General features: G+C 30.0%; 1 long non-coding RNA gene across 4 annotated transcripts in view; it reads right to left on the reverse strand.

The window, feature by feature from the left end:
• Positions 1–5,229, reverse strand: part of LOC101502972 (uncharacterized) — a 6,171-nt gene extending 942 nt beyond the window's left edge. For 3 of the 4 annotated variants that reach the window (XR_012161263.1, XR_012161262.1, XR_012161261.1), the window contains exon 1: positions 22–5,201. This is a non-coding gene — a long non-coding RNA (uncharacterized lncRNA). Of the gene's footprint in view, positions 1–21 lie in introns of all 4 variants that reach the window. The other variant, XR_012161264.1, reaches the window with a different exon arrangement.
• Between the last annotated feature and the right edge of the window lie 5,851 nt (positions 5,230–11,080).

Genomic DNA, 11,080 nt, shown 5'->3' on the forward strand with positions numbered 1-11,080 from the left:
ACTATATCAAAAATTGTGTACCTCATTACCACACTTCAAGCCTGTGCACCTAATCTTCCGTTGCAAATCAGAATCAAGCTTAGTGAGCATATAGCCCAACCCAACGACACAACCTCTACTTCAAACTCATGTTCACAGACCGATATGTTTGCACAATGATATCATAATCAGAGGAAATATATGGTAACATCAATACAGTGGCATGAAAATCGTATCAACATAAGATCTAAGACGCATAGGTACGGTACTAGTACGAGTACGTGATATGGTCTTTTTTTTTTTTTAATTATTCACAGACTGATACGTTTGCACAATGATATCATAATCAGAGGAAATATATGGTAACATCAATACAGTGGCATGAAAATCGTATCAGCATAAGATCTATGACGCTTAGGTACGGTACTAGTACGAGTACATGATATAGTATTTTTTTTTTTAATTAAGGTATGGATACATCAATGAAAAACATTAATTTTTTTATATAATTTAACTTAGAGAGTTAAATTGTTCAATTCACAATACAAAATCAAAATAAATATCTAAAAAATCACAAATTGTGTTCGATTACAATAACAAATAAACTCAAATAAACAAATAATATTATATTACTATATAACAAAATCATGAATTTCACTCAAAATAAAATAAATAAAAACAGAATACCCACAAATATGGTACGAGTACCAGTACCGGGTAAGCACCCAGTATGGGTACTTCACCATTTTAGAAGTACTCCATGCTTTATAGCATAAGATGCATAGGGAATGTTTCAACCATTATTTCGTATATAAAATGCAAACAATATCCCAATCATCTTCCACGTCATTAATTAGAACAAAATATAAAATGACAATAGGTATTTACCTCTACAAACAATACCTGGACAGATGTTTTCCCCATTCTTTCAACAAATATTGAATAAAAGTCACAAACCAAAGGTAGGTGGCAGTTCACAATTTTATGCTCTGAGACTATGTAGATCAGATCAAGAAATATTGGGTAGCCGTTTTTATCAATTTTAAGGCATACAGATTTGGTGACAGTTTGGTTTGATGAAGCCGAAATGCATATATTAGTCTACGCATAACTCATAATATTTCGGAAGTCAGTGTGATAACAGGCTAATAGAGTATGATAAACACTGATTTAAATTAAGACCATTTTACTAAAAGTAACAATATATATTTATGTAACAACTCATTCATATAAAGAATGTTATATAGAAAGTTAGGGTTGATTATAAAGAATACTGACCAGTCATTCCTTGGATGAATTTGTCTCAGTAGTCTTTCATTCTTAAACTCTAAGTTCACAACACTACACTGATCATCATCAACTCCAATTTTGCTCTGAGCATAATCAAGAATAGCAATAGGAAAACATTTTCAGCACGCCAAAAGCAATGGTAAGAAAAGCGAAATGAAGATAAGAAAGTGAAAGGAAGATTAACCAATTAACAGAATTCAATTCCAAGACAGTATTCAGGGTAACCATTAATATGTAATTAGAACTCCTATAAATGCTTTTTGTAACCATAGAGGTCTTGCTATTGTTGTATGCCTATAATTAGAACCCTTGGATCTGTTATAAAATACATCATGAACCTATACCAAGGAGACAATTGAGCACACAAGGGTAAAATAAAACAAAATACAAAAGCTAGCAAAAAAACATTGAAAAAAAACTGAATATGCATCTGAAATTTAAGTGACAGAATTTGCAACTTTAGATTGATTGTTACAAAGGACCACAATTCCAATTGCAAAACACCTATATAACAATATTTATTAACAATAACAAACATCAAGACTTCACAACTTGCACATATCCCTTCTTCCACACGCTACGTGATCTGTGCAAATTTCAATTTTTAATTGTTAGGGTCACACTATCCATTCTGCTGCCTTCCTCAATTGGCCCACTATCTTGTCCTCTGTTTCCTAGATAGTTCAATTTTTTCATCAGAAAGAAAAAAAGTGTCATAATATCCTAATAGAAAGTTCATGAGCAACCCCTTCAAAGTTCAAACAATTATTGAATCTAATAACCAAATAAAGTAATGTGATTCAACAACATATTTCTAAAATAATGTGGTTTGAAAATGAGCTCAAAAGAGTACGAAAGTTTGGAGCTTAGACAATTAAAAGCTAAGCATTTAACTTATAGCTCAATCCTACTACTAACAGAGTGACTTCATGGCCTCATCAACATTCTTCTTTAAACAATATGAATGAATGTATAACTGCCTCATATGTGACAACAGAGGGCTTAAGACCCTCTTTCATCATCTTTTTCATCACCTTACTAGCAGTTGCAAAATCTCCAGCTTTGCCAAGGTAACAAACCAAAGTGTTATATGTGACAGTATGGGGATTAACCCCAGTTTCTTCCATTTGGTTAAGCATTCTTCTTACATAACACACTTATGAGAACATAGTAGCAAATGCTATCAAGACTGAACCCAACCCGTTTCAACTGTGACATAACAACACTGGCATCACCTATCCTTACAGCAATGCTTAAGCCAGATATCAAACTGCATGTAAACAATTGCATCCGGTCAAAACTCAACATCTCATCAAAATATTGCATGGCTTTATCAATATTGTTCACACCACAGAATTCATATATCAGCACAGTATAAGTAACAGCATTTCCTTTCAGCTTTGCAGAACCCATCAATCAAGCAATTATATGGAACAGTATTTGGCCTATTTTTCTTCTCAGTTTTCCTCTCTGCCAGCAAACGCAAACCATCTTCTTCCCTCCCAACTTTACTAAGTTTGTCAATCAAAGTATTATACAAGACCACATCAGGTCCCACACCAATCTATTTATTTCTCCTTTACCTCTCAATTTATCAAATACCCCCAAAGCCTCATTGATCCTCCTAGCCTTGCATATGTGATTAATAATAATTGCAAAGGTTATAACACTGGATCCTATTTCCGTTTCCTCCATATCTCCCAACAGTTTAATTATCTTTTGAATGTCTCTTTGCCTTCGGAGCCCGTCAACAAGGCATTGCAAGATGTCGCTTCAACATGACCACCCAATTTCATCACGCCACCCAAAGTCATTGAGGCACAATATTTTTATTGAATTTAAGGTCATATAGACTCAAATATTAAATTTGTGTCTAAGATCATCGAGGCATAATACTATCCATCCAATTCCAATTTCATATGAATAAAAAATTCATATTGAAGGCCACATGTAGGGTCAAGATCCAATTTCATATGAATAAAAAATTCGTATGGCAAGACACATGTAGGGTCAAAAATTCATCTTGTAATTAAATATCAGGTTTTCCAATCATACTATCCCAATTTCATTTCATATGAAAAAAAAAATTACATTGCAACCCACATTTTGGATCAAGAATTCATCTCGTAATTAAACTTCGGGTCATCCAATCATACTATCTCAAATTTTCAATTTCATTTCATATGAATAAAAAATTCATATTGAAGACCACATTTATGGTTAAGAATCTATCTCATAATTAAACTTCGGATCATCCAAAAATATTATCTCAAATTCATATTAATAAAAAAACTCATATTGAAGGTCACATTTAGGGTCAAGAATCTATCTCGTAATTAAATTTCAAATCATCCAAAAATATTATCTCAAATTCATATTAATAAAAAAACTCATATTGAAGGTCACATTTAGGGTCAAGAATCTATCTCGTAATTAAATTTCAAATCATCCAAAAATATTATCTCAAATTCATATTAATAAAAAAACTCATATTGAAGGTCACATTTAGGGTCAAGAATCTATCTCGTAATTAAATTTCAAATCATCCAAAAATATTATCTCAAATTCATATTAATAAAAAAACTCATATTGAAGGTCACATTTAGGGTCAAGAATCTATCTCGTAATTAAATTTCAAATCATCCAAAAATATTACCTCAATTTATTTTCATGCAGGTAAAAAATGCATATCGCAAGCTACATTTTGGGTCAAGAGTTCATCTTGTAATTAAATTTCGGGTCTTCTAATCATACTATCTCAATTTCATTTCATATGAATAAAAAATTCATATTGCAAGCCACATTTTGGGACAATAATTATCGCGTGATTAAATTCCAAATAATCCAACCATACTATCTTGAATTCCCAATCTCTTTTCATATGAATAAAAAATTCATATTGAAAGCCACATTTACGGTAAAATATCTATCTCATAGTTAATTTTCGGGTCATCCAAAAAATATTATGGCAATTTCCTATGAATAAAAAATTCATATTGCAAACCACATTTTGGGTCAAGAATTCATCTCGTAAACATACTATCTCAAATTCATTTCATATAAATAAAAAATTCACATTGAAGGCCACATCTAAGTCAAGAGTTATCTCATAGTTAAATTTGAGATCATCCAAGCATAGTGACCGACTTGTCTTAAGGGTACATATTGCAAATTTTCAATTTTTATTAACCTTCTCGGTCAAGAATAATCAAGAATCATCAAGATAATCAATTATAATGCGTTAATGTTGCAAACAAAAACCTAAAAACATTTGTGTCAAACACAGTTTTGGAGACAGAGAAAGTTTAACCAAAGGATAATGGGTTGAAAATGAAATAGAGAGAGATTTATATCTTTTTTTTCGAATGAAGCAAATCATGGACAGCAGAAACTTGAATCAAAATAACAGTCTGTGACTTCGTTGTCATCTTTTTACGGCACCAATTCAAATTAGAATTCTAGGGTTCCAAAGACCAAGATTCATAGAGATCGGGCTTTCTTGGTTGAATTTCAAGAAAAGGAACGGGAACGGAAAGCTTTATATTTTATTTTGTATCCCCATCTCTCTCTTTCTTGTGACTATGCGATCATCTTTTTCTTTTTTTTGCACCAATTCAAATCAACATTTCTAGGGTTTAAATTTCAAGAACATCGTTAACATTACTGTCAACGTCGCAACGAATAAGAAAAAAATTTGGCTCAAAACATCAACACCAAACACGAAGCTGATACCGGTCGAATCGATTAATGCAGAAGATTGAAAATTGATAGGGAGAAAAAGAGATATTGAATTCAAGCGATTAGGGTTGAGAGCACATACCTCTATTTTTCTTTTTCTGGTTCCGTCAGAATGATTGAATTCAACACACAGATTCTATTTCCGATTTCGTCTTACGCCTCTTTTTCTCCCACTGATAAAGCAACCACAAACTTTCAACCGATTTCGTATTTATATTTATATTTTATATAATATAATATTTATAAAAGTATTCATCCTTTCAAAAAAAAATATTTATAATATTTTTTGGGGATATTAGTAATATTTTATTGCATTCAAAGTAATATAAAATGTAATTTTCATTTTTTTTACATAGGTTCCTATATTTTATAAATGTTAACAATTTATTAGTAAAAAAAATTTCTCACATAGACATTTTATCTATAAACATTTACAACTTAAATTAGGATACCTCATTATTTTTTAAGAAAAATTAAAAAATTGGCAGATCTTTTACAACTAAATAAAATAAAATACTTGAATATAATTTTGCCTATAATGTATTATTAGAATTAAAGGATATGCACGCAATCAAAAAAATAAAGGATATGCAAAGGTGAGGTGTTATGGTATAGTTATGAAGTTTTATTGAGTGTTTTTTTTTTTTTACATTAATGATAATTTCATTAAATAAAATTTAACAACAAATCAAAAGTAAAGACAACATAAATATAAGGCAGACTCTCTTCAATCTACGTATAATTCGAATTATAAAAAACATATTTAGTTAAATATTGGTCACATGTCTAACATATAAAAAATTTAAACTATAAAAGCAAACATTAAAATTAATACAATTTCCAATAATATAACCAATAAGATTAAAGAAAGACATATATTTAGCAAATTCCAAACATTTCCACATAGCTAAAGTTTCTACTACCTCTAAATTTGATAGTGAAATCATTTGCAACTACTACAACACCAATACCCTATTTATTCTCATCTATTGGACATGAAGTGTTCATTCTCAAGAGAACAAACTCGTGAGGTTATGACACCAAAACTCTTCTCTATTGCAGCCATCAGACATTGGTCTCTACATCAACTTGACATTAAAAATATTTTTTTGTATGGTGACCTTGAATAAGAAGTGTATATGGAGCAACCATTTGGATTTGTTGCTCAGGGGGAGTCCTCTACCTTGATTTGTTGATTTTAGAGGTCTCTCTATGGTCTTAAACAGTCTCCTCGAGTTTGGTTTGGTAGATTTAGCACATTAGTGCAACAATTTGGCATGATTCAAAGTGAAGTTGATCATTCTCTTTTCTATCGTCACTCAACCCAATGGTGCATTTACTTGATTGTCTATGTAGATGATATTGTCATAATTGGTAGTGTTCAACAGGGCATACTCCAATTGAAACAACATTTATCTCATCAGTTTCAAACTAAAGATCTTGGCAAGCTCTGCTACTTGTTGGGTATTGAGGTAGCCCAATCTAAGGACGACCTAGTAATTTCACAAAGAAAATATGCCATGGATATTCTTCAAGAGACAAGTTTCTTGAATGCCAAGCCGGTTGACACTCCTATGGATCCAAATGTCAAACTTCTACCTAATCTTGGGGAGCCATTTTTAGATTCATGGAGATACAAAAGATTGGTTGGTAAATTAAACTACATCACAGTTACCCGTCCAAACATTTCTTTTGACGTTAGTGTGGTAAGTCAATTCTTAAACTTTCATTGTCAAGAACACTGGGATGTTGTGATATGAATCTTGAAATACATTAAAGATGCTCTAGGAAAATGTCTAATTTATGAAAACAGATGACATACTCAGATAGTTGATTATTCAAATGCTGATTGGGCAAGCTCGCCGATTGATAGGCGATCTACTTCTGGGTATTGTGTACTTGTTGAAGGAAACTTAATATCTTGGAAGAGTAAGAAACAAAGTGTAGTTGCAAGATCTAGCGCTGAAGTTGAATACATGGCTATGGCATTAGTGACATGTGAGCTCATTTGGTTGATACAGTTACTCAAAGAGCTTCAATTTAAAGAGCCAACACAAATGACATTAATATGTGATAATCAAGCAGCATTGCACATTGCCTCTAATCCGGTTTTTCATGAGAGGACCAATCATATTGAGATAGATTGTCACTTTGTAAGGGAGAAGATCGAATCAAGCGACAACACCACTAGCTTTGTTAATTCCAATGATCAATTGGCAGATGTATTCACTAAGTCCTTAAAAGGTCCTCAAATCAGTTATATATGTAACAAGCTTGGTGCATATGATTTATATGCTCCAGCTTGAGGGGAAGTGTTGAAAATATATTTATATTTATTATATATCATGTAAATAGGGATAATATCTCTCATATTTATTTTTGTATTTATTGTCTTGAGCCTATATAAAACATAGGTTTCTCTCATTTCTCTTATTCAACAGTTAATATAGCATATATATTTCTTATTTCACAAGTTAACATAAATATTTGAACATCACAGTAGTTAAATACGATCTATCTAATCAATGGTCTAGCGTTCGATTCCTCAAAGTATCTTTAGTCAATTTCTAAGAAGATCGTGCAACTAAGAATCAATTTCTCTGATTCTTGTCTTTTAATTAATTTTATCAATAATTGACATTCTCCTTTCTTATCATCTTTTACTACCATATTTGTCTTCTCAGTCTTATACTCTTATGTATTATCTACCTCATTTTCCAATTTTTTTAATCTCACGTTTTAACTTTAAAGAACTCCATCAACTAAACGGAAACTAAAATGCATGGTAAATTAACATAACCAACGCAAGGAAGAGCAAAGAGGCGGAATGATGAGGTCACTGCAGGCTAGCCACTCCAGCGACAAATTGGGGTAAGAAGGGAAAATGATTCAGCAATTCTAAATAATATTTAACAGAATTGGGGCCGCATTATGTTGTAAAAGAATTATTTTTTCAAGGTCAAGTGTATATTTCATGTTACTGGTAAAATTGGCTACTATAAAGGAACCTAAGCTTAAAATTGGCTACTAAAAGAATTATTTTTTTCGGGGGTCAAATGTATATTTCATGTTACTCATAAGTGAGGGAATTTATGCTTTTGATTGCACAAGTGAAGGTAATGGAAGATGATTATCATGGTGCTTTAAAGGTTTATAAGGATATTGTGAAGGAAGAACCGAGAGATTTTAGACCTTATTTGTGTCAAGGTGTTGTGTATACTTTGCTTAGAAAGAATGATGAAGCTGAGAAACAGATTGAGGAATATAGAAGCCTTCTACCTGATAATCATCCTTATAAAGAGTATTTAGAAGATAACACCAAGATTTTCTCAAAAAAACTAGAAAGGGAAGGAATAGATGCAAAGAGTTGAGAATCACAATCATGTGCATACAGGTTGTCACTTGTCCCTGATTAACTGAGGTTGTCACTTGTCCTTGAAAATCGCAATTATGTTAGTGCTCCTTATTTTGTTTTGTTAAATGATTTGGTTTGTAAAGTGATTATTTTAGAAGGTTTCTACATTTTAAAATAGAGTCGTGCATTAGAAAGAATGATGAAGCTTATGTGATAGTTTGAAATTACAATAGCTCTAATTTTTTGTTATCCGAATAGTGAGGTTTTTTGAACAGTTTTTTGTGTTGAAAAATAAATAGATTTGGTTTATTATTCAATTTCAGGACATTGTAACTTGAGTTATATATCTTTTTTTTTTAATCAAGACACTTTTAGTTTTATATATCAAATTGCCCTACTTTTTGAGTTTAGTAGGAGGTCGCTGGCCCAGGATGTGACCGTTGAAGGCCAAAAAAAATTCACCTTAGAGTTCGCTGACAGATGCAACCTCCCAAAAGAGTTTTTAATTTTTTTTGCTCATTTTAATTGGGTTTAATTGGTAATATATTAATAAATAATTATATTAATAAGGCTTAATTGCAGTTTTGGTCCCCCTATTTTAATTGATTCGTGAAAGTAGTCCCCTCATTTTGTTTCTCTCCAGTTTTGGTCCCTCAAACAGAATTTTGATCCAAAACTTGATGAAATTTCATTTTTTTTTGCATTTATTTAAGTCACATCATGCCTCAAAATCTCATTTGCAACAATTGTACCTGGAATCTATGATTATAAATGGTGTAGTACGGCTTTAAAAAATGAAATTTCATCAAGTTTTTTACCAAAATTCTGTTTGGGGGACCAGAACTGGGGAGAAACAAAATGGGGGGACTACTTTCGCGATTCAGCTAAAATAGAGGGATCAAAACTGCAATTAAGCCTATTAATAAATAATTATATTAAATAATATATTAATAAATAATAATAATAATATATTTAATAAATAATAATAATACATTAATAAATAATACTAATAATTAATTATTATTATTGTAATTATTATTAAAAATTATTATAATTAAAAAATAATTAAAATTAAAAATCGATATAGGTCTTTTATGCCAAAGCAAAGAATATATGATTTAGTTTAGACAACAGATCAAATTATTTATATATGTCGAACAATATCTTTGTGATCTCCGTTTGCAACCACCGTCATATTTTTTTGTTCCGTCGACCTCTCAATCAAGCTCACGACAACAAAACATGGCACAACTGTCTCTATCATCATTTCACCTACATGTCCCTACTACAGAAATACAAAACAACTCCTGAGTCGGCTTATGTTGTGTTTCTCAAAATTATATGGAGCCGCTGGTAGTGGTTCTAATCCACCTACAACTTACATTCAGGATAATGATCAGGATGAACCGGAAGAATCTCAACTCGTTCAAAGAGCTAGAGGTCATTTAGGTGGACATCAATAAGATGTAAACTTTTTTTCCGTTAATTTAATGTATTTTGTTTCATGTTATTAATGTAATGTTTTTTTAATGTATTTTTTTTAAATTTATAATATAATTTACTATTTTTAATTTTAATTACTTTTAATAATAACAATAATAATTTACTATTTTAATTTTAATTATTTTAAATTATAATAATTTGTAATAATAATAACAATCATAATAATTAATTATTATTATTATTCATTTATGTATTATTATTATTTATTAATGTATTATTATTATTTAATATAATCTATACAATATAATAAAGCAAATATGATAGAAATTGTTACGCAAATATAAAGTTTCTATTAATACAAATAACCACTTGCATAACTGTTTTAAAAAAAAAAAATAAAACTTTTATTACATTCACGACATGATAGACTTCTTTGAGAATTTAGTGACTAATTAAAAAATAAGAATAATGAATTAAAAATAACATACAATCAATTACAACAGTTTTTTTTTTGTGTAAGTAATGGTTAATAGAATAACCACCTCATTGTTCAAGTTTCTTTAAAAATAAAAAACTTAATTTAATTAAAAAATTTATACAATATAATAAAACAACATAATATTTTGGCAAATTTGACACGTGTCAGTTAAATAAAGTGTTAGGCAAATATAAAGATTCTATTATAAAGTTTCTATTAATAGAAATAATTATCGCAAATTTTTTTAAAATAAAAAATAAAACTCTCATTACATCACGATTTAATATAATGCGTATAATGGGTTCGTTAAGAATGTAGTGGCCAATTAAAAAATAAAAAGAATGAATTAAAAATAAAATACAATGAATTACATTTGAGATAATTTTTTTGAAAGTAATTGTTAATAAGAATAATGAATTACAATGAATTACATTTGAGACATTTTTTTTTTTAAGAAAAAATAAAACTTCTATTTCATCACGATCTGAATCCCATCTGAGTTGAAAAGTTAGTGGCCAATTAAAAAATAAGAATAATAAATTACTTACGGTTCTTTTTTTTTAAGTAATGATTTAAATACTAGTAACCACCACTTTAAGTTAATTTAATAAAAAAAATTATTTTATGTTAGAAAAGTTCCAGTGCATTCAGATTTTCTTCCTAATTCGGCTTTAGATGTATGGTTTTTGTTTGATAAAACAAAAAATGTATGGTTTTTATTTGATAAAATTCGTGAATAGCTGTGTACAATTTCGTTCTATTTATGTTGCGGACTCTGAAGCACATAAAACAATGAA

The sequence above is a fragment of the Cicer arietinum genome, chromosome 7 (genome assembly GCF_000331145.2).
Source record: "Cicer arietinum cultivar CDC Frontier isolate Library 1 chromosome 7, Cicar.CDCFrontier_v2.0, whole genome shotgun sequence".
Lineage (NCBI taxonomy): Eukaryota > Viridiplantae > Streptophyta > Magnoliopsida > Fabales > Fabaceae > Cicer > Cicer arietinum.